Source organism: Ips typographus, linkage group LG12 (genome assembly GCF_016097725.1).
Source record: "Ips typographus isolate SLU linkage group LG12, UJ_Ityp_2.0, whole genome shotgun sequence".
NCBI classification, from domain to species: domain Eukaryota; kingdom Metazoa; phylum Arthropoda; class Insecta; order Coleoptera; family Curculionidae; genus Ips; species Ips typographus.
Window position 1 is genome coordinate 6,310,660 of NC_138433.1, and position 24,627 is coordinate 6,335,286.

General features: G+C 37.6%; 1 pseudogene across 1 annotated transcript in view; it reads left to right on the forward strand.

Annotated features, from left to right (window-relative positions):
* Nucleotides 1–24,627, forward strand: part of LOC145736685 (uncharacterized) — a 47,080-nt pseudogene that overhangs the window by 15,600 nt on the left and 6,853 nt on the right. Inside the window, exons 2-5 of the transcript XR_014180083.1 lie at nucleotides 5,641–5,838; nucleotides 6,198–6,273; nucleotides 22,293–22,433; nucleotides 22,499–22,673. The product of XR_014180083.1 is annotated as an uncharacterized LOC145736685 (transcript). The remainder of the gene's footprint in view (nucleotides 1–5,640; nucleotides 5,839–6,197; nucleotides 6,274–22,292; nucleotides 22,434–22,498; nucleotides 22,674–24,627) is intronic.

The window sequence follows — 24,627 nt, forward strand, 5'->3', positions numbered from 1 at the left end:
ACAAAGGTATTAAATATACATAACCATCATTCCCATTGAGGCCCTAAAGCGAACCTATTTTCTTTTAATAAATATGCATTATCAAAGAGCTCACGCAACACGAATAGTTACCGCTTAAAACAAATATTAATTAACAGTGGCGTTGCCTTTTTTAAATGATTAATGGATACATGCATGTGATTTTAACATTTTCTCGGCAGGGCTACGTAGTTGATAGATGAAAGAAGGCGTAGAAAACAAAACAACTCCTACTTTTCCATTATGGTTGGTATAGGTAGAAAATTAAAGCTCTGCGTGAGTTATATCATGAGCTCATAATAAAAAAAAAAAAACGAAAAACCTCTCACAGGTATTGCCGACATTAGCGTGCATGCCGATCTGACCAGTGACGTTCAGATTTAAATATGTTTCAAAATACTTAAATTTTTATTAGTATAGGTACGAGTACATGAAACCGAGCATGTTTATAAATAGTATCTAAATTTAATTTGAGTATTAGGGTTAAGGATGAGTCACTTTGAATTAATGAATTTTAAAAATTATTATTAATGCTTAATTTTTTTATGTCTACACAGATACCTTAATGGTACCTACATCCTACATGCTGGTGATTCTATGAGAGAATTTTAATTTTCACAATTGTCATAAAAGCTATATTATATATTTTTCTATTTCTACAGTGACAGATACATACAGCATTACAAATATAGATCTTGACGAGCTATTTATTTGCTGCCAAATTTAAGGTATAAAGTGTATGCATCGCCGCCTATGTGTGTATACTGCATAATATTGTTACGGTTTGGGCCTACTATGCTCGATACTCGATGAAACCGATGCGCCGCAATATCTGGCCGGGCGCGTATTAAAGTAGGCCACAGTTAGGAAGCGCCACACCTGGAAGATTCGAAGCAAATCGCGAAGCGTTTCGCGGTCATTCTAGAACGTGGTTTGTGAATATAAAAGAAGCGGCGTCGACGAGAGAGTAGAGTAGTAGAGTAGTAGTGAATTTGGGAACGCGGTAAAGTTTAAATAGCGGAGTAATTGTGGAATTGTAGTAGTGTTTTTAGTAGCTGTGTTAATTATTGTACGGAGTGTTTTGAAGTGTAATAAATTTATTAATTGTTGAGTTAAACTGACTTTGTGTGAACCCACGGGAAAATCGTAACAATTGGTGTCAGAAGTGCGATCAGATTTTAGTGCGACGTGAATTGGAACTAAACTTCGGGTTAGAGACTTGTGTTCAGAACCGGACTAGAGATTTTCGGAACAGTGGTGTGTTAAATTTATTTTATGCCAATAACAAGACGTTGAAGTGCAAACATGGAGGCCCAATTTGAAGTTATGCTTAAACAAGCCAAAGAAGATCTAGAAAAGATTCGAAAACAAAACAAGGAAGAACAAGAAAGGATTCGACAACAAGAAGAAAGGCTTCGACAACGAGACAAAGAAGAACAAGAAAGGATTCGAAAACACAACAAGGAAGAACGAGAAAGGATTCGACAACAAGACAAAGAAGAACAAGAAAAGATTCGAAAACGAAACAAGGAAGAACAAGGAAGGATTCGACAACAAGAAGAAAGAATTCGACAACAAGACAAAGAAGAAGACAGAGAGCGGCATGAAAAGCGTAACGTAGAAATATTGAACGTTCTAGCGGGGACCAAGACAGAAATCAAAGAGTATGTAACCCATAGTCTCAGTAAAATTCAGAACGATGTTCGGAAGGACATTAATGATGTTCGGGAGGACATAAATAAAATTCAGAATGATGTCAAGATAAAGCTACGCGACTTAGAGCGGAAAATTGACAGCATAAGAGTCAACTCTACAGTGATCACCGGAAACGGGCTCAACAAGATCAAGCCTCCCACATACGACGGTCAAACTTCATGGGCAATGTACCAACTCCAATTTGAGGCCGCTGCAAATGCAAATGGATGGAGTAACGAGGAAATGGCTGTAGCACTAATAGTGGCATTACGTGGACCTGCATTGGAGCTGTTACAGACTCTGCCTATCGCCCAACGAAGCAACTATGAAGCATTAGTAGCTGCATTAGAACGTCGTTATGGGGATCAACATAAGAAAGGACTGTATCGAACGCAATTAATGGCAAGACAGCAGAAAACTGGTGAGAATCTAGAAGAGTTTGAAACCGAAATTCGTCGCCTTGTGCATCTGGCTTACCCAGCCGTCGCGGATGAAATCCAAGAAGAACTTGTGGCACAGTATTTTGTAGATGGATTCGAGATCCGGAGGTAAAGAAATGGCTGAAGATGTTCAAAGGGAGCAACAACAGCGAATTACTGATTCGAGCGCTGGAAATTGAAGCTGCGTGCAATGACTTTCAGCCAGAGACTATTCAAGAGGAGAGAGAACCGCCAGCCGATCATGTTGCTACATCAATAAATAAAATTGAATCAATGGTCGGCCAAATAGTGCAACAAATGGCAGCATCAAGAAATAGTCAGTCCACACAATTAGAACGATCACGCCCCATCACGAGAGTGGAGTGTTATCGATGCGGACGTACGGGACACATTAGAAGGAATTGCAGACAGCGGTCTTGTTCTCCAAACCCACAGTGTCGACGAAACCAGGACATCAGAACAAATCACGGGAACTCCTCTGCTAAAAGAAACGTTACATGTTATATTTGTGGACGTAAAGGACATTACCAATGGAATTGCAGACAGCAGTCTCGTTTACCGACCCCGCAGAACTGGCGTAACCAGGAGCAGGAAATGAAGAACCCGGAAGGACATTTACCGCGATATGTAGAGGATCGTCAAGCTTTGGATAGTGACTTAAGGTATCGGAAAGGACAAATTCATAATGGTTGGAGGATTGGTCAAATCGCGATGGTGACAGATAAAGGGGCTACAAAAAGAATGAAGAACTGCGTTTCTAAGGAGGACATAATAAAAGGACAGCGCTCAGACTCTGATTTGAAAGTAATCAGAAGATGGTTGGAGAAGGATTTGAAACCGGATTGGCAACAGATTTCCAGATATGGACCAACAGTAAGGGGTTACTGGTTGCAGTGGAATTCGCTTCGACTGCGAGATGACTTAATTACCCGCAAATGGAAAAGTCCAGACGGAAAACGCTTTGTTTATCAAACAATAGTGCCCAATTCCTGCAAAGAGAATGTGCTGCGAGAACTACATGACAGTCGCGGAGGAGGACACTTTGGAGTAAACCAGACTTTGGCTAGAATAAGAGATCGATTTTACTGGATTAACTTCAGAAAGGACGTTGAGGAATGGTGTAAACGGTGTGACCAGTGTTCGTTACAGAAGGGATCCATCACAATTCGGGAACTTGAGAGAGAGAAGATGAAACCAAACAACAACCGTATGAAGATGACACTGGACCACAGACCAACTGGTGGCAATTATAAGGAAGGTGATGCCGTGTGGATGTTTCAACCCAGGAGGAGCAAAGGATTAAGTCAAAGATGGCAACGACACTGGGAGGGACCTTACAATGTGGTAAAAAAGGTTAAACGACGTCGCGTACAGAGTCCAACGCAGCCCCAAAGATAAGATGAAAATTGTCCATCTGGACAGACTCAAGAAATACCAGGCATTAGATGAACCGGATCGGGACGATCAGCTTTAAGAGGGGGGCAGTGTTACGGTTTGGGCCTACTATGCTCGATACTCGATGAAACCGATGCGCCGCAATATCTGGCCGGGCGCGTATTAAAGTAGGCCACAGTTAGGAAGCGCCACACCTGGAAGATTCGAAGCAAATCGCGAAGCGTTTCGCGGTCATTCTAGAACGTGGTTTGTGAATATAAAAGAAGCGGCGTCGACGAGAGAGTAGAGTAGTAGAGTAGTAGAGTAGTAGTGAATTTGGGAACGCGGTAAAGTTTAAATAGCGGAGTAATTGTGGAATTGTAGTAGTGTTTTTAGTAGCTGTGTTAATTATTGTACGGAGTGTTTTGAAGTGTAATAAATTTATTAATTGTTGAGTTAAACTGACTTTGTGTGAACCCACAGGAAAATCGTAACAATATATAGGATGTATCGCAGCGGGTCGACAAGATGGCGTCTTTTCGTGACCGCACCGAAACGCGGGTTTCATTTGAACAACCACGCGGGATACGAAGGTGTGGTTCAGAGTAATTCTTACTACCCCACAGCTATCACACCCATTGTTTTCATACATGCTCCTTCCAAAATGGGATCACATTTTTCGATTATTGCAAGCGGCAAAAAGTATACTGACTTTTGAATAACCTTATTCTGAAAATAAGTTGACAAAACCAAAAACTTTCAATTACTCTCTAACTCTGTCAAAGATATTTGCTGTAAACGCAGTGCAGTGCAATAGAAATGAGACATTTGTAACAAAAAAAGTAGCCTAACGACATGAGAAATTAGAAAGCTCCATGCATGTGCGAACGTATTTTTTTGTCTTTTTACAAGATTTTTCCTTTAGATTAATATTGCACTAAATCGCCTGATGATAAGTATGATGCAGTTATATGTAGTTTCACTGTCGATACATGAAATTCATTATAATTATTATATTATGTTCTCTCAGGACGTATAGGTTTGAATTGGTCGTATTTCTTAACATCATATACATTTATTTTTTGCAAAAGACATATTGATACTGGTATAAGATTTTGTGTTTTAATATATTCATATAGCATCTTAACTTACTTTTTTAAGCTGCTAGTTCTCCATCCAGAAACTCGTCAACGTTCGCTTTTAAATAAAATCCAAATATTCTTATCTCTCTAGAGAGAGAGAATATCCAATCTCTCTCTCTCTCTATAATCCAAGTATTCTTCTAAAAAGATTAAAATGATAGTACAAGTTCAAGTATTACGGAATTCGTTTTGGATAAAACAAATAATGTTATCTACAGGGGTTTTCAGTTTTTCTCGTAAATATGAAAAACTCTTGGCTGTAATAAGTTTTGTCTAATAGAGTACAACGACTAATATAATCACTTAAATTATTTATTCCTTAGAACTCTATCTGGCTACCGTTAAATATTAATAAATTTTATTATTTTATATCTTTAATATGCAATTTTGAACTATTGTTGCTTTAGAATCTCCAAATTTATGCATCAAATATAATCAATATTATAAAATTTTATTGAGTAAGTTGCAGTAGAATATAGTCGTAACATACGATATCATTATATACCAAACGTCAACAACTTTTCCATATTTAATATTATAGACTTGAAAAGGAAGTTTTTCTCTATTTTATGAAATAGGTAAACAACACAGCTCAAGGTTATTAATTGTATGCCGTAAAATTGAAAGTCTTATCCTTGTCGCGTTCGATAATTAGCTTTCCAGTGTTATCTTTACGCAGTTTTTAGCAACACTTGTATTATTTTGGATCTAAGTTAGTACGGGCATTTATAAAGTCTGACTGAATTTTACTCTGGTTTAATGTTCTTCATTTATTCTCTTTTTGGGGTTATGCGATTGGAACAATGGCTGTAAGTAAAAGGTTAAGTCCCTATAATTTATTGTTTTGTCATTGTTGTGGCACAAATTCTCATCAAAATTGTGTTTATATACTTATATCCTCATCTATAATAAGTCACTAATTTGATGTTAGTTAATATGTTGTAATTTTTTCTATTATTTCGCATTTACAGGATATGGATCTTATCGAAGTTTTGTGGAAACAGGACGTAGATCTTGGTTTCTCTTTGGAATTAGCCAGACAAGAAGAGCAGCTGAAGGACAAGGCGGCTGATGTAGTTGAGACTTTGAAAAATGATGCTGATGCTTCTACATCGCTGCTTATCGAAAAGGAAGCTGAGGAAGTTAAAGCTAAAAATGAAAAAGTTAAGGTTTGTGATTTTGTTTCATAAACTTCAAACTAGCACCACATTTATCTAATGTAACAAAACTATTCTCCTACCACAGTTTTTACATCAGTCAATTTTAAAAAAGAAAGGAATCCCAAATTTTTTAATACTGGATACTTTTTACGACACCAGCTATGTAGTCGAAAGTTTAGTTAGTCGCTCTATTGTGTCAAACGCAATGCTTTCAATATAACTCATAGTAACATTACTAACGTCAGTTATGACAATTTTTTTTGTAAACATGCAAAACTGTGGGATTGAAAATAGTAGTAGTAATATTCTATTCACTGAGCTAATTTAGCATCTAGAAATTCTCCTACTGGATTTTTTTAATGTTACAGGAAGAAGAACCAGAAATCGAAACCGCCGAAGAGGATATTTGGGCTGGAGTTAACTACACAGTAGACACAGAAACTGGTGAGTATATAGTTGTTGTTTTTTTATGAACTGTCAGAGAGGTTGAGCCTGTTTAATAAACGACATTAAAAGGGGGTCGTTGTAAACTGAAAGGTTGTTCAAAAAAGTTATTAAACGAAGAACGGTACAACGCGTCGTGTGTGGTATTCATTCAGTACAAGCTTCTGATTAGCTAAGGTCGAAAAAACGTCATATCTTTATGTGTCAGAGCACTTGCAAAAGTTGCATTTTATACGGGGTGTTCATTTTTCTATCCCGGACTCTGGGTTTCTCGAGTATTTCAAGAGATGCAAGAGGTAGGTTAAATTAGGGCACAGAGGCAAAATTTGGTGTACAATAAAATGTCGCATTAAAACATTTCTAATTGCGAGTACTAACTTCTCTTAAAATAATAAAGGTATTCCACGGTAGGGCTCGAAATATGTTTAAATCAAAATCCGCATTTTATTCATTAATTTGGTGAAAAATGTGTACGAATTTAGTATTTTTTCAAGAATTTGCAAGAACCAAAATTCCATTAGAATATTTAACAGACTTTGCATGTAAACAGTAAATTAGTAAGGGTAGTAAAGGCGCGGGTTTAAGACGCCAGTGTTGGTAGAAAAAAAATGGAATGGGATATTAAAAAAGCAGGCGGTGAAGACTAGCGAAGCAGAGATAAAAGGGAAAATGATAATACGTTTTATCACAGAGCGCTCCCCTAATGCAAGAACACAGAACACTCGTATTGATGGAAAATCAAGGGGCTCAATCGCAAGCTGAGGGATGATGATAAGGTTGTGATACTTTTTTGATATATTGTCACGAATGGAAAATCCGTTAATTGAAAAGATGGACTGATTAACTTAAAAAACATCGAGGATTGCGAAATGTTAAGCGCACGAGGCAAGGTCGCATCACGATGCACCGAATGTGTCATGCACCGAGTGCACCGTATCGGTGATGAGTCACCACCACCTGCTTTGCAGAAATGTGAAAAACAAGCGACAATAACAAACTGCGTCAGCCGATCAATCGGGTATAAAATACGCCGATTTTAGCAGTATAAGGAGAGTGTGAACCGATCAACGGTAGTGCGGCCAGCTGACCCAGGAAGTCGCGATGTCGACTCTCCTCGGTCAAGAAGATCAAGTTAAGTAGTCCATTCTCCAGAATTGTTCCAACACGAAAGTGACCAAGCCAGCCGCCAGAAAATGCTAAGTCCTTAGCTTATGATATGTAAGTACGAATTGTTAAATTGTCAACTTTTAGTGTGTTCATGACTGTATTGTTTGGTTAATAGATTTAAGTGTTTAATAGAAAACTCAGTGTTTGATTCCATCCTTAAAACTGAGATCCCGGCACGACGTTTAACGTCGTGAGTCAGTTTAATTGGTGAACCCAGAAGGGCTCATAAATTAAACGTGACAATATGGCATAGACTTATTTTAGTTGATAACATTTTAAGAAATTATTCTCCATTTGCTTCCAGTATTGATATAAATGGTGGTTCAAATTCAGGGGTGGAATGTACAAAAAAAAAATCTAAAGTGTCATATAATTCCTAATCGAAAAAAAGTTACTCATTTTAAACTTTTACTCATGCCAAATAAAATTTGGCATGTGTGTTCATCACCATTTTAAAATGGTCATTTGAGATTTTTTTTAATTTATAAAAATAATCTGGAGAGATGGCGTTTAAAAAGTTTGACAGCTTCAACTTTCTTTAAGCTGTAACTTTAGAGCATTCTGATGTAGCACATGTAATAGCCCATACTTTTTCCTAAGAAAAGTTTATCTGCTCATTTGTTTTCATTTTGCATAGTTTTTCAGATACAGGTCATTTTTATACAATAATTCATAAAGAAATAAAAATCGTACCTGTCTAGATTATTTTAAAAATATTTCAAATTCTCTTTTTAAAATGGAGAACATGCCAAAATTTCATTTTCAAGTTTTTTGTTGTTTAGGAATTAAAATAAAAAAACTGGTTTTTGGAGCAAATATTTTAGGGCTCGCTATAGCTCCGCTATGTAACTCCCACTCTATAAGTATCATACAATTAATTTGGACCACCCTGTATTAGGCATTATTCGATCTATATGTTTATGTAAAACGAACGTTATTTCCAGCTTATTCAGCTCCTTTTTGTTTTTACAAAAATTTAATTTAATTTAATTATTTCATCATGGTAATTTTGAAGGTATAAAACCTTTTCAAAAATGAACGTTCTTTGCCGTGGAATCAAGCCTGACACGGGGTAGGTATTCTGAGAAACATTCGTATAAGTAAAACTGTTAAGTCATGGCGTATACTGGGCTGAATAAAAAGTTATATTGAAGGCCCAGTACCTTTTTTGGCTGTTTCATTTATACCGACACCTGCCTTTAAATTACTTAATTTAAAACTTTCAACGCACCTTACGGCTTCGCTTTTTAATGGAGACTATTTTTTTCCTTATTTTGTCCTTATTAAAATTGTGTTATAATGAAACGAGTTATTATCAATTTTCAGAGGGTGGAAATAAATAGTACATTTTAAAGTGTTTGCTATAGAATTTTTTTAACTCTGGTGTATGTACATACAGAGTGGTTGAAAATACACAGACTTAATTTAAGTTGCACCCTTTTATAATTCAATTACTTACAACAGCTTTTATTATTAGTACTTTCTTGGCAATAAAAGCTATTTTCAGCGGGGCTTGGTATCTGGGTAACATAATATTTTTATAATAAACGATAAAAGTAAAAATAATAAATTCATATAGATAAAAAAAAAGAAGGAACAACGTTTAATGGAAAAAGCAGCGGCAAATTCCTTGGATCAAGTCGAAAGATTAATGTTAAAGTCGCTATAATAGTTGGGGGTTAAATGTGCTTCGATCCCCCCTTGTGTCAGCCCCTCTGCAATTCCCTTTCCCTGGCCCCCATTGTCTGAAATGGCGGCCATATTAGTTGTTCGAGTTCGCTCTGTTGCCTCTGTTCTGATTGGCTTTACCAGTTTTCAACTCGGCACAGTCTGTATAGTGAACGTTCTTTGATCTGAAGGATACATACAGCATACTTGAAAAGTACCGGTTTATTGTTAGTTTCGTTTTTCTCTTATTTATTTATTTATTTACTTTTCATGACTGAAAGTGAATATATCACGTGCCTGACAACATTTTGTGTGTGATCCGTTTCTGGATTTTTACATTACCTAATTATAGACGAAATCAATCTTTTTTGGATTTTAAGGTAGGTATTCTGGTAATCCTTAAAATTTAACGTGCTTTTTGTTTCGATGGCATCATTAGCCTCGGCAGTAGACCATATCTATAATATATTAATAATTTTGGTTTGCTGCACATTCAAAACGTCAAAAAACTCATATTGTATCCAAATTTATGATTAATGATCTAGGGTTAGGCATAATAGATATAAAGGTATGCCCAAGAGACCTTGCTGCATGACTCGGTCAAATTAGTTTTGATCTTGAAAAATGAAATAATTTCGGCCTTTTGGGATCCCTTAGGTTTATTCCTCACTATTATCCACATCTAGGTAGAATCTACTATAGTATTTCTAAGCAGTCAGATTCTAGTCCTGCACATTTTCAACAAACCTAATTAAGTGCCCCGACAATACTGTATAGCAGTTTTGGCTTCACACAATTATTATTGCCTTAACTATTTGATAAAAAAAAGATTTGAATCAAAGGCCTAACTATTTGATTATATTGGAGAGTCGATAGGAATTCCTCGAAAAAAAAAAGGACAAGTAGCACTTGTTCCGACGTGAATCGAAATACGAAAGGGCCCATCACTCTATTGTAGTGGGTAAAGTGTCAAAAATTACATTTTCTATGGTCGGTCAAGAAGGTAAATAAACAGTGGATGACGTTGATGACAGCAGTCCACATTTAAGAGAGCTCAAAAGGCACTTGAGACTGTCTAATAACATTTTAGATAATAATCTTTTTGAAACATAACAGAAGTAGCGCAAAAATTAAATTTAAATGGCTTAAAGGGATAGCGATGGGCTGGAAAGGATTTTACTTACACGTTTTAACTTGAGATCGTATAGATTAAAGCGAAGAATAAAAGGCTGAAAAGGAACAAATCTTGCAATCTCTTCAAAATCAATTTTGTTTATTACTCGTTTAAAGTCCTTCTTAATTTCCTGTGTTTTATTTCGTAACTTGAGGGATCCATAGCGTATTTTGTCGAAAAAATCCTTTCTCACGTTTCGCATTAGCAATGGTTTTTCAAGGGCAAACAAGAACAGTGGTAAATTGTCTTTTTATGGTTTATAATGTTTTGTCATACCTTGTTTAGGAAAAAATATCGACACTCGTACATAGCGTAGAAACTAAAGAGAATTTTGTATCGATATTGATTGGATTTGCCGACATTGTTTTTAACATAGGTATTTCCAATTGTTCGTGGCATTGGGAATACCTTCAGAAGAGTCTAATTCAAGTATATGAACATTTATTACACAAAATAAGATGCTATACTAATACTTCACATGGTTTTCCTTCTTTCAGTAGATTTATTAGGCGATATTTCGTAAAAAAAATACAAAAATAACAAACATTTTATAACATTTAGCAATTATTATATGTATTGTTTTGCTTTATCTTTCATTAATTAACTCAAGCAATAATAACATTGTATTTTATTGTCCTGACGACGATCTAAATGCAATTGAAAAAGTGAGTGATGAATTCAAATATAAAACGAGATCCTTTCCGGTTTTTTTTGTTTGTTTCATAGAGCTATATTTAAAAGTACTAACAAAAATGTTATTTGCATTCAGACCTGTTTTTTTTTTCTTTTTTTTACAAAATTAGGTAAGCGTAATTTACTGAAAATAAAAAAACTGATTTTGTTATAACAAAAAAAGAGGGCTTGCACGACACTGGAAGGCACAGAAAACCATTGGCAGATGTAATTTTTAAATCAAAATCATTAGCGGTTTGTTGGAGCGGCAGAACTGTATTGCGAGAGAGAGAGGGAACAGAATGGTTCCCATTGGCGGTTTCTTTGATGGTGCATTCCTTCTACGCGTAAGTGGCTTTCAGGCCGAACGAAATCTATCTTTCCGAACCAAGAAATTCAGTTTAATCATCCCGCCTTAATTGCGCATAATTAACTTTTTCAATAATAATTCATATGTCTAAATAAAAACAGAGGTGGAGTTTAATAAAAAGTAACGGCGATTCGATAATGCTACTTGGATTAATTAAGATTTCGTTTGCTTAAGATTACATTGTTTAGTTTTAAATATCAGCCCTTAGGACGCAAAAAATGTTAAGTTAAAGTAAAATGCTGAAACATAGTGATAGAGTAAATATTAGTAAAAATATTGTCACGTTTTGGGGGTAGCGCAGGAAGAGAAACAACAAACGTAGCTCAAGTATGTCTCCTTTATTTGTATACTGACGATGATGCCTAACTAAATCTTACTCCCAGATTAAGAGGGCCGCTAGTACCGCTACAGGCGGGACGCCCATGGGACTCTCTCTACGAGGGGGTGCGTGGGGGTGTGTGTGTGTGTGAGTGTGCGTAAGGCCTCCTGATGTGCCGCCAAGCGGAACCCGCTCGATACGAGCAGGGAACCCCTATGTCCGACAAGCCCGAAGGATTTACTTTATGCACAGCAAGCCCCCCTTGGAGTGTCGCCAAGCGAAACCCGCTCGATACGAGCAGGGAACCCCTATGACCGACACGCCCTAAAGGACTTACTTTAGGTACTGAAAGGGTCAAGAGTCCCGACGGTCACCACTGGGTTGCGTAAGGACTCTAGTCTGTTCAGCCTGGAATTCCAAGAAGGTATCGAGCCGTCCGGGCACTAGGAAGTTCGGACTGATGCTCGATAGACCGACCCAGAGACCAGTAATCTTCGATGGCTTGAGACGCTGATTAAATACTCGTCTCATGACCCCAATTTGCCGGTCTCGCTGATTCGGCAGTGCACTGGGGGAGACCGGGGCCAGACTAGGTAACGGAACATGGTGCAACTTATGTTATTCGTGACATCTCCCCCCTCTGAAGAGTGTTCGCCCCGGACACTTAACCCTAACTTAACTAAATAACCTACATGCCCCATGGCTTTATTTACACCGTGTGACCAATCGTAACTTATGTCCTATTACGCTCCCCTTGTTATCTCCCTTATGGTTCTCCTGGAATCTGTTGCTCCTTCCTGGAGGGCGGCCTTACGCGGCTTCGTCTTGCCTAACTGTGCGCCAGAGCACCCGTTACTCAGTTCGCGGGTGGTGGCGCCCTCTACTGACTTTTCTCGTCCACTTCGAAGTGCGCGGGATGGTCGCTTGTTCCGTGAGTTCCTAGGTTGTGATATCCTGGCGGAAGAGGCGTAATGATTGGTCAACCTACTTAAATAATTGTTTAGACTATGTTAGCTTTATGAAATATACTGAGTTTGCACCCTACTTATGCAAAATGTTACCCTTACAACTTATTTTATTGTTCCACTTCCTTGCTTTCTACGTCTGAATCCACATCGGATATATCCCCCAAAGTCCATTCATCGTAAAATGGTAAAATCCTCCCTATGTGCACTATATCCGTTTTTTTTCCTTTTTCCTGTTTTACTTCATAGTTAACTTCACTGAGTTTCCTTATTATTCTGTAGGGTCCGAACCATCGTAGCAGCAGTTTCTCACTTTTTCCCACTTTCCTAATTGGGATGAATATTTTCACCCTATCTCCTACCTCAAATTCACCATCTCTGTGATATTTGTCGTAAATGTCCTTGTCCTTTTCTTGTTTTTTGTGGATATTATCTACAGCAATTGCCCTTAACAGTAAAGCTTTCTCTCGTAATTCGTTCGTGTTCGACTCGTCCTCAGTTTCTAAAAGGGTGGCGTCCAGTGGGAGTGTGGGGTTCCTTGCGAATATTAGTTGAAATGGGCTAAAACGTGTCGTCTCCTGTTTGGCCGTATTGTATGCGAATGTCACGAAAGGCAGATACGTGCACCAATCTGTCTGCTCTGTGTTGCAGTATAGTGACAGCATGTCCGCCAACGTTTTGTTTAAGCGTTCAGTTAGGCCGTTGCACGAAGGGTGGTATGCCGTTGTAAAAGTGCTTTTCAGACCCATAATCTGTTGTAATTCCTGCACCAGTTCGGATTGGAATACCTTGCCTCTATCGCTGAGGATGCTTCTAGGAACGCCGTGAATTAGTATTACTCGTTCCAATAAGAATTTTGCCACAGGTCCTGCCTTCCCGTTAGGCAGGGCCGCTGTGATGGCGTATCTTGACGCGTAGTCTGTCACTACTACTATCGTTGTCTTGCCTTGGTTACTTTTCCGGAATGGTCCCAGTAGGTCTATCCCTACTTTATCAAATACTTTGCCCACTTTTATTGGCTGGAGTAAGCCCAATGGCTTATCATTTGTTGGCCCTTTTCTCGCCTGGCAGTCCCTACAACCTTTAACGTAATTTCTGACGTCCTTAGTCATCGAATCCCAATAGTATTTGGGAGTAAGTCTGCTCAGAGTTTTTGTTACCCCCATGTGTCCGCTGGTAGGTGCGTTGTGAGCTTCCCACAAAATTTCCTCCCTAAGTGACCGGGGGATCACGAGTGCGTGTTCCAGTCCTTCCTTAGTTTGTGTTGCTCTATACAGAACGCCCTCCCTCAGCCTAAAATTCTTTATTTTTCGCCGTGTCAGTGCGTCAACGTTTGTTGATTCGGGGTTGCTTATTGCTGTTTTTAATTCTAGTATGGCCTTATCCTTATTCTGCAATTCTCCTATGTCTAACGTTGATATCGTGAAAGTGGGTATATCGTCTAATTCATCTAATTCGACTTCGCTCCATCCTGCCACCGGGTTCCGTGATAGGCAGTCCGCATCTTGGTGCTTACTGCCTTTTTTATAGACTACCGTGTAGTCAAATTCTGCCAACTTGAGAGCCCAACGTGCTAATCTTCTTGAGTGATCTTTTACATTGTGTATCCAGCATAATGCGTGGTGATCTGTTACGATTTTTACAGGGTGTCCATAAATTAGATGCCTAAGGTAGGTCATTCCCCAGACTGCTGCTAATAGCTCCAGCTCGCTGATCGAATAGTTCTTCTCTGCTTTTGACAAGGCTCAGCTTATATAAGCTATCGGGTGGTCTTGACCGTCACTGCCTTCTTGGAGCAGAATTGCCCCTATTCCATCTATACAGGCGTCCGTGTGCATTGTACATCCTATATTCGGATTGTAATGTTTTAATACTGGGGATGACGTCAGTTTTTCTTTCAGCAGTTCAAATGCTTTCGCCTGATCTTCACCCCAGCAGAACTTGTTCTTTTTTGTGGCCTCATGTAAGGGCCGTGCCAATACCGCGTAGTCCTTTATAAATTTCCTATAAAAATTGCATAATCCTAAAAAACTTTGTAGGTCCTTTGTTTTCTTTGGTGTGGGGAATTGCTTAATCCCTGCAAGTTTTTCTTCCTCTGGGCTTATTCCTTCTTTGCTTACTGTGTAGCCCAAAATCCTTATCTTTTGCTGCAAATATTCGCATTTACTCGGTTTTAAGGTCAGATTGGCTTCTCTCATTTTCTGGAATACTTTTTGTAATTTTGCTAAGTGTTCCTCTAAGTTTTCTGAATAAATAATAATATCATCTAGATATATTAGTATGTCCTTCCACTTTAAGTCTCTAAATATCTTATCTGCAAGTTGTTGGAAGGTTGCTGGTGCATTGCATAGACCAAAGCTTAACACGTTGAATTCGTATGATCCATGTCCCTGCGCCGTGAAAGCCGTGTATTGTTTGGACGACTCTTCTATAGGAATCTGCCAGTAACCCGAGAACATGTCCAAAGTTGTAAAGTACTTGGCATTTCCCATGTATGTGAGAATGTCATCGATTTGTGGTATCGGGTAACATGATTTTTTGGTGACTGGGTTTATAGTTCTTTTGTAATCCACGCAGAACCTCGTCGTGCCATCTTTCTTTTTCACCAGTACAACGGGGCTTGCCCACGGCGAGTGGCATGGTCTTATTACTCCGCAATTGAGCATTTCTTTTATTTGTGTGTCAATGATTTCTCGCTCGGATTGTGAGACTCTATAAGGGCGGCATTTCACTGGTTTATCTTCTGTTACTTCTATTTTGTGCTCTATCAGTTGTGTTTTGCCCATATATTTTGGTGACTTGCAAAATACGTCCCCATATTCAACCAGTAGACTCTCTAGTTCTTTTTTGAACTGCTTATCCGTAATGTGGTCCAGTTTGTGGTCTTCTAATGTCACTACTTCTTCGTCTATTCTCTGTGTTGTAAAGAGTGCTGTGGTGCTCAACCCACTGGGCTCTTCTAACCGTGCCACCGTTGTGTCTTTGTAAATAACCCTTCTAGTTGGCCCTATGTTCTTGAGGGTCAATGATATAGAGTTTTCGGCTCTTTCTAGGTTGCATAGTAGGTTGTTGCGTACTAGCCATCCCTCGTTTTGTACTAATAACATCTCTGTAGATAGGGGTATTTTTGGTTCAGTTTTGATGGATTTTTTCTCTCCTGGCTTCAGAGTGTAATCTTCCTTTGCCTTCAACTTAACTATCAAGCGGTCATCGTTTTCTATGTAGTTCGGCAGGGTGTTCCAGGAGCTGGTTTGTGTCTTGGTCTTTCTTGGTCGGGGTTCTCTATTTTTTGAAACCAGTACCGTCACACTCGTTTCCTTGAAAGTCTCATACAGCAAGTCTTTAAGCTTCTCCCAATCTGACTCGCTGTTTGCGTTTGCGGATGTCAATCTAGGTATAGCCACCTTACTTATTTTATTTCGTATTGCCCAATCTTTCAATTTCCTACAGCAATGTTGGAGCGTATGAGTAGGGATATATTCGCTACCCTCTTCTTTTACTATCATCTGTAGGGTATGTCTGTTTTTCTTAAACAAACTGACCACGCTCCCTATGGGTAGCTTTTCTGTGTTGTAATCTGCCAAATGGTCCCTGATGGCTTTTCCCACTCCTCTATCTCTACTGGGAGCCGAAGAGACTGCAACGGCCCATGCAGTGCTGCTCGGAAGACTGAAGATGGACCCAGGTATTTCTTGGATCACTTCTCTCCAGCTTCGTGTTTTGCATGGTTTTTTGGATGCAGAATCTTGCTTTGCACCGAGCGGTATCACCAAATCTTGATTTAGGGTGAGTATGTTGGATATTAAGCAAATTGCTGCCTGCATTTCCCTTAGGAACTCCATGCCCAAAATAAGGGGTTGTGGTGTATTCTCCAATATCGTTGCTTTAATTTCTAATTTTTTCTTGTAATTGCCTCTGAGCTCCAGTGATGCCAATGTGTCGCCTAGACTTCTTACTTTCTGACCGCCAGCTGTCACAAGCAACGTGGGTGGGTCTCTGATCCTATGTTTTTTGTTGACCAGGAGATGGCTTATCACATTTAGTTCCGCACCTGTGTCAATAATCGCCGGTACGTAATAATCGTTCACAACAGCATTTATGTATAGTATCTTATAGCACGTTGTGCCCCGAGTGGAGAGGGTGACGGGACTTAGTTTTGCCACCCCCTGGAGTTTGGGTGCTGCTGTCTACTTCTACACACAGCAGCAAAGTGGCCTATTTTACCGCAGTTGTAGCACCTGAGCCTGTTGTCATATGTCCTCGTGGATTGGTACTGTCTTTCTGGATTACTGGCATGGTTTGTGCCATAGTCCCTCCTGAGCGGTGGCGGGGTTCTGTAAGGGCGGGGATTGCCAAAAGGTGACTGTCTTTGTTCTACTGGTCCAGCGGCCTGTTCTTCTATTTGATGCTGCGGTCTAAAAGTGAGCGGTGTCGAGAACTTTTCAGGAGCGTTATCTATTGTGATGCAAAGTTTTTTGACTTCGTCCAAGTTCCTAGGTGGGTTATTAGGAAAATTTGTGAGCCAGTAGTATTTAGCTCTTGGTATATCTTTTAGCCCACTCTGGAAAATATCTACGAATTCGTCGAGATCTAGGTTTTCTTTGTATTCTTCGTATAGGACCCTTAGATCATAGAAATAATTCTTTGTCTGTTCCAGGTCCCTTTGCTTCCTTTGCTTTAACTTTGCAAGCAAATGGCGACTGTTGATACCGTCGCTAAACTCAGTCTTGAATGCTTGACAAATGTGTTGCCAGTTGCTGTCAGGGTTTGCTGCTTTATATTCTCTATACCAAATGTTTGCGGCGCCCTGCAGGTACGAGTGAAAGTATAGTATTTTTAACGCATCGTTCCAGCTATTGGCCACTGCCGTTCGCTCGTATGTGCCGATAAACTGAGGGGCTGAATCACTGCCCGGGTTGAACGTTGGTGGGCTGATGAATTGAGGTAGTGCGGGTGTTTTTTCCCCTGCCTCAACCGCCGAAATGGTAATGTCCGCCATTTCTCTTGACCCCTTCTTGCCTTCTAATGCTTTATCTCCTTTCTCAGGGTGTACTTGTGCTCCTGTCTCTATCACTGTATTTTCCAGATCGTTTTCTGGTTCTTGTGGCTGCTCAGTGTCTTCCCTTCTTGTATTTACAAGCGTAAGGGTTAGGTAATCTGTTTCTTGCATCCAAGGGTCTCCTACGCTTGAGCTCCTGTGCCTTGGTTGAATGGGGCTGCTAGGATTTGCTGATCTCAAGTTGTACGCTTTTCTCATTCCTGTTAGGGCGTACGGCTTGGTTTGGCCACAGATATGGAGATCAGTAGCCCCGGGATTCAACAAGGCGCCTCCACCATGTCACGTTTTGGGGGTAGCGCAGGAAGAGAAACAACAAACGTAGCTCAAGTATGTCTCCTTTATTTGTATACTGACGATGATGCCTAACTAAATCTTACTCCCAGATTAAGAGGGCCGCTAGTACCGCTACAGGCGGGACGCCCATGGGACTCTCTCTACGAGGGGGTGCGTGGGGGTGTGTGTGTGTGTGAGTGTGCGTAAGGCCTCCTGATGTGCCGCCAAGCGGAACCCGCTCGATACGAGCAGGGAACCCCTATGTCCGACAAGCCCGAAGGATTTACTTTATGCACAGCAAGCCCCCCTTGGAGTGTCGCCAAGCGAAACCCGCTCGATACGAGCAGGGAACCCCTATGACCGACACGCCCTAAAGGACTTACTTTAGGTACTGAAAGGGTCAAGAGTCCCGACGGTCACCACTGGGTTGCGTAAGGACTCTAGTCTGTTCAGCCTGGAATTCCAAGAAGGTATCGAGCCGTCCGGGCACTAGGAAGTTCGGACTGATGCTCGATAGACCGACCCAGAGACCAGTAATCTTCGATGGCTTGAGACGCTGATTAAATACTCGTCTCATGACCCCAATTTGCCGGTCTCGCTGATTCGGCAGTGCACTGGGGGAGACCGGGGCCAGACTAGGTAACGGAACATGGTGCAACTTATGTTATTCGTGACAATATATACCTGTATAGGAATGTATAAGTATGTAATTATATTATATACGTAGCGCTGGTAATTCTTTTGTATTCCCGACCATTGTAAGGAAAGGTAAATATAATATCTAATAATAGCCTAAAAAGTAATCACTTTTACTTTCGTTGATTTGTGATGCCTTCATTTTGGTAGTTCTGTTTTGAACTTAAATTGTTTACTTTTCAACGCCAGATGAAATTGTTACAGATGTGGTTATTATAACGATTTCGGCAATAAATTACTTTTTGACCTTCTCAGTTTTTTATCCACGAAACTATTTCGCAACAACTGGGTCTGACAGTTGGTTTTCAATTACACCTGCCATTTCTAAGCTGTTTGTGAAATCGAGATAACATTACGCAATTTCTCACTTGCATTTCCTAGTTTAAATTGATTTTAATCGTAAATGACGATTAGACAAGACGTCAGAAATATAATCTAACCCAACAATCGTAGGTCAGTTGGCAGTCAATTTCGTATAAAAACTTAATTGTTTATCAGTATTTGGTGACTTCCATACTGATAATATGAAGAACACAATAATAATAGATTATTTACATTACACCTGTTAATCCAAACTGTTATATGCATACCTAGTGCCAAAATAAAATTGGAATTTCGTTAACTTGTCATCCTTGGTCAGCATAAAAATTGTCTAGTCATTTTTGAAAGAAGTAATTGTATTAACATTACCCGTCGCATACTCAGTCGCTATTCAAATAGCTTTTTATTTTGTTAACTAATCTATGTTTATCATTTATTGCTCTAGTTTTTCTATTATTTGGTTATGTTTACTGCAATTGTACTAAGCAGGTTTTATACCGCAGTGTGAACTCAATAAATTAAATCTGAAAAACTAATAATAAATAATTAACATTAATTGTCAATTTGGACATATCTTTGACTTACCTACGATAAAAATTTTAAGTAATTCAAAAAACACTGCAAAATTGCATATGGTCTGATATCAAATATGTCTAATTTTTTTTTCTTTATTCTAAAAATGCAATAACCATAATGAATTCAATTATGTATACTGTAGTACTTTTGTTCCATGTTGAGTTGTTTTAGTTAAAAGATGATAAATAAATCCCGAAACATTTTTTGTTTATCATTTTAGTCTATAGCCAATTTAATGCGAATAACTTTTTACAAAAAATAGTTTTTACCAATAATGACTATCACATTAATGCGATTTGGGTTATTCACTAGTTAGTCACCTTTGGAGTCATTTGGTGGTCTATGCTATGCAGGACAACAAAGTTAATCTTTTTAAATGCATCCTAGACTTAATTTCACCAATTTAATGGATTATTTTGCTAAAGTCAGCCAAAATAAGTACCTACTTCAGAGTGATAAAAGAAATACAAAAGTCTCTCTCCTAAACTTATATTTTTGCTTAAACTATATACCAAAATAACCACACTGGGTTGGTTTTAATTACTGTGTTAATGCGAGATTCACTGACCATAGTTTTAACTACATTTAATTAGTTATTCACATTAAATTGGCTTATTTTCAAAAATTAAAAAAGTAATAGGAACTGTTCTTACAGGGAGTAGGATTACCTTTAACCTAGTAAACTCACTTGGGTGGTAAAATCGTTTTTATCGACAGCTTAAGATACAAATTTGGGGTGTGTAAAACGATTATCATATTTGACTTGAATTTATTTAACGCAAATACATTTATAAAATAAATGGGTTTAACTTTTTAAAGGACCATGTTAGCATTTTTTTTATTTTTGTTTCCATGTACATCATACCAAATTTATTATACAATAAAAGTTATAAACCGGCCAATTAAAAGTTTTTAAATCCTCAGAAGAACAAAATTATGCTACGTTCGACATTCAAGCCAATACTGATAATGTGTCAAATATGTCTGTCGATTGTCTTAATTAGAGTAAAAGCTTGACACATAAAATCTTTAGAAATGTCATTTAATTAATTTTATTAAAAAATGCCTAGTTATGGAGCACTGATGTGTTTTTAAAAACAATTTGTAGTTTCGAAAATAGCTGCGAAACGGAAAAATCGGTCTATCATCCGCCAAATATAAATAAAAAAACACTGTTAGATATCGTTTTAGTCTCTTTTAATTAGTTACTTATTTTAAATAAACAGGTTTTCTTGTAAATTTTATTAGAAGTTTATTAGAACCTCACAAAAATAAGGAATATCCGATATTCCTCGGCCATTGTAATTACGTAAATTAGATGAACTGGGGTGGAGAACTAAAGGCCATAAATATGTTACATTTTATTGGGTCGGACCAATGAGATGGAAGTAAAGTTAATACCTTCGTAAGGGGAGGGGGGAAAGATACCATGCTGGTAGGCTTTTTAGTCACGCTTATTCCTCCGTCGGGCGGATCATTATATTAAGCTTCGACCACTTGTTTTTTCTCGGCCTTTGTTTGGTCATCCATCCAATGAAAATGTTCCAAATTGCTTGTGAGTGCCGGTTTTTTAGTTAGTTTTTGTGACAATTTTGGAAAACGTTTATAATAATAAATTGGATAACATTATCAAGGTAATTTTCTTAAATATTTGATTTTGTGCGGTATTTGAGTGATACAATACGAAAGGGCCACCAAATACTGCATTTAAAACTATAAATAAATTTGAGAACCAATCTAATGTTTTGATTGTGGTGGAACATCGGTTTGTTGCCATATTCATGGAAAATATCGATATTCGTAAAGTTGCAATTATGTTTTGATACGGAATAACCAATGTTGAGTGTTATTTTCTTTTAAAAGAAAGAAGAGTCAATAAACGTAGTATCATCTTTGTTTAAATAAAATCGTAATTATCCAAGAATAATCATTCGCAAATTCAAATCCGACTTAGAGCATGCATAGAAAGTCAATCAAGTATCAAATCACGCAATCAAGTTTCTGATTGTAAAAATAATTACCTTTATACCGAGACCGGGTACTAATTTGAATAGTTAATAGATCTTATAAGCTGTCAATAACTTTATCGGCTTTTATATCTGCGTATATCCTGGTCGTTCCGGAAAAAAACATATAATTGCATTTCGCCTTTTGCAGTTGTTATTAATAAACAGCCATTTTGAATGAAAATTTAGAAAATTAATTTAAACGGCTGTTCAATAGAAAGTTGATGAAGTCTACTAAATAACGAAGATCTTGTTTTTATTTAACCATCTAAAGAGTAAGACTGCTCCAATTCCTCGGGACACCCATCCTTAATAAAGTGAAATGTTAAGGCTTCCTACTTTTCTACTAGTTACAAATTTGTTTTAAAATTATTCGTTATTAAAAAATACGGACTGTTATTAATTATGATTAATTAATAGTAATACATCCACTGGCATTCGTAAACAAGCATGTAACTGAACATTTTTAAAGAAAAGGAGTTTTCTTTCTGTAATATTGTAATATTGCGGTAAAAGGCATAGTTTAGACTATTGTTTTCTTTTCTGTGTTATTTTTTTGCTTAATATCTATTTTGATAAATCTGAAAATAGTAAAAACCATTCAAAACCCACATATACAATGGAAATCGGTAACCATTACCATTCTACTAATTCGGTCATGTTGAAAGTTTAAGTATTGTATAAATTAAATCGATATATAATTACCGCCACTGAATTTGTAACACTAATTGTCGTTACTTTCTCAATTTACAGGAGAGTATGTGATAAAAGGAGAACTTGGGGCCGATGCTAATTCTTCATGCGACTTAGGAGACCTTGCCCTACCCCTGTCCGAATTCTTTCTAGATGAAGCTCTAAGTTTAGTAGAACTTGGACGATGATAATTCGCAACAGGTATTGTTTACCATTCCTGGTCTAAAAACTGGCGGTTTGAAAAACGCATACTTGCATGATTATAGAAAAATGCCTCTGGGCTGTTAGCAAGTCTTGAGGCTCTAGAAGAAAGCAACAAGAAAACCAGGAGAAGCTTCAGAAGCACAATGCTACTGGCAGCGATTTAGGGGACGAGTTTGATTTGTTTGCAGACATGATTCAACACCCCAGTTTCACCACCCTCATCATAGGGCTTTTCAGGTAAGAAATAAAAAAAATTGCTGCTTTTTGAATCATCGCTCAGTCAAAAGCACCGACGCATGAAATAAGATAAACACTCAACCATGACTACTTACCAAATAAAATTAAGTAAGGAAAACCTACCATTATCTCCAGTTTTTTGAATTGGAATGTAATTTAAAAAATCTACCGAACCCTTAATAAATTCATTAATCGTTCAGGATCAATTCGAACATTCATTGTATCTCTCAGATATTTCTATTATAAAAATCTTCAATTATTTTAAAGACATGCCTTCGGAACTGTAATATTATGTGAAAACAGAGAGTGAAAAATACTTTAATATTCGCAGTATTCACATATATCATTTACTTTAATGAAGTATTCTATGACTGAAAGTAATGAAAGTTTAGATAAAAGAAGTATGTTTAAAACCATTTTGTACTACGTAGTTAACAACCACTATTCACCAAATGATAAAAACAAATGTTGGATTTAATTTGTTGAATTTTAGTTGCAAATATTTAATTATTTACTTTTAAAGAACTGGGGAATATAGAAGGGGGAACAGCCCTATTTAAACTTTAAAGAAACATTATACAAACTTATTTACTCTGGTTATAGATACAATTCATTTTCAGTTAAAATATATTTTTATCCTTCGTCATGTTATTGATAGATAAAAACCACTATATAAGACATCTTGGTATTTTTATAAGTTAAAAATCAACCTATTTTAAGTTGTACATGAGATAAAACCTGCTGTAAGTTCGACGATCAGACCACCGTATCTAGAGATAATTTAAAGGTTTAAATAGGTACGTGGCTGTAATTATTCGTCTACACCAGTAAATCTGTAAGAAACTATCTCATTTAATAAATCATATCTTGAAATAACCGCTACCACAAAGCGCTTTAGAAACGCATAGTAAAAATTTCAAAGTGTATTTTTATTATGACAAATGAACTGCGGAGTCTGAGGTAGTGTCTCCTTTTGTTACTTGTGGGTTCCTCTTGTCAAATTATCATTCGGCGAGGGTTTTAAAGCGCCATCATCAGTATATTCATCTTTTATAAAGTCGCATTGTTAGGTACCTGTCCTAACTGTCAGTGCAGGTGTAAAATGGTAAGGTTCACAAAAGAACTCCTAACCACATAGGGTTAATTTGTTAAACAACAAGGGATTCAATGCTATGTTAATCCCGTTAATCGTCGTTCAAAAGTAGAAAGAAGACAATTTCCTTCTTGTTACTATTATAATAGGGTATAAATTAAACTTAAAATTTTGAAATTTGAATCCCACACATTTACATTTACAATATTTTCCGAATTTTCTTGACCAAGTTAATTGAAAGTTAACATTCTCACAAATCTAACTTTAGTACATATCGTTAGAATATATTATGAATATGAAAAAGTATAATCGAGGTCATACTTAGTCTTTAACAGATCAGACGGATGTCGTATAAGAGGGAACCCTCGTCACAAGAATTAAATTAGAAATAATCGTTTTTCTATGTTGATGTTGAGTTTTGAGGTGCATTTTAACAAAACCATCGTGACATTTAATTTATTAGGTGTTAATAGTTCTCATACGAAATGTCAATTGATCGATAAACTTACTGTAATGGGTTGTAATACCTACAGTGTAATAATTCTTCACTAGCTTCGTGTAGGGTACCTCTAACTACGATTCACATGTGTAGTTGGTACTATAATATCACAATAATATTGATTTTAGGGATACAAAGCACTTTGTGGGAAGCTGGGTGAACCCTGCTGGCAGTCGCTTCTATCTTTTAACTGTCCAAGTGGTAGAGTTGCACTTGAGTTGGGGTATTACTGAACAAAAATCAAGATGATTGACATCCGGTCGGTATTTTATATAACTATATATAGGTAAAAAAATCGATTTTAGCAAAATTATTACTATTTAAAAAATCTTTTGATCGGTGTGCGGATTTATCGGTATATC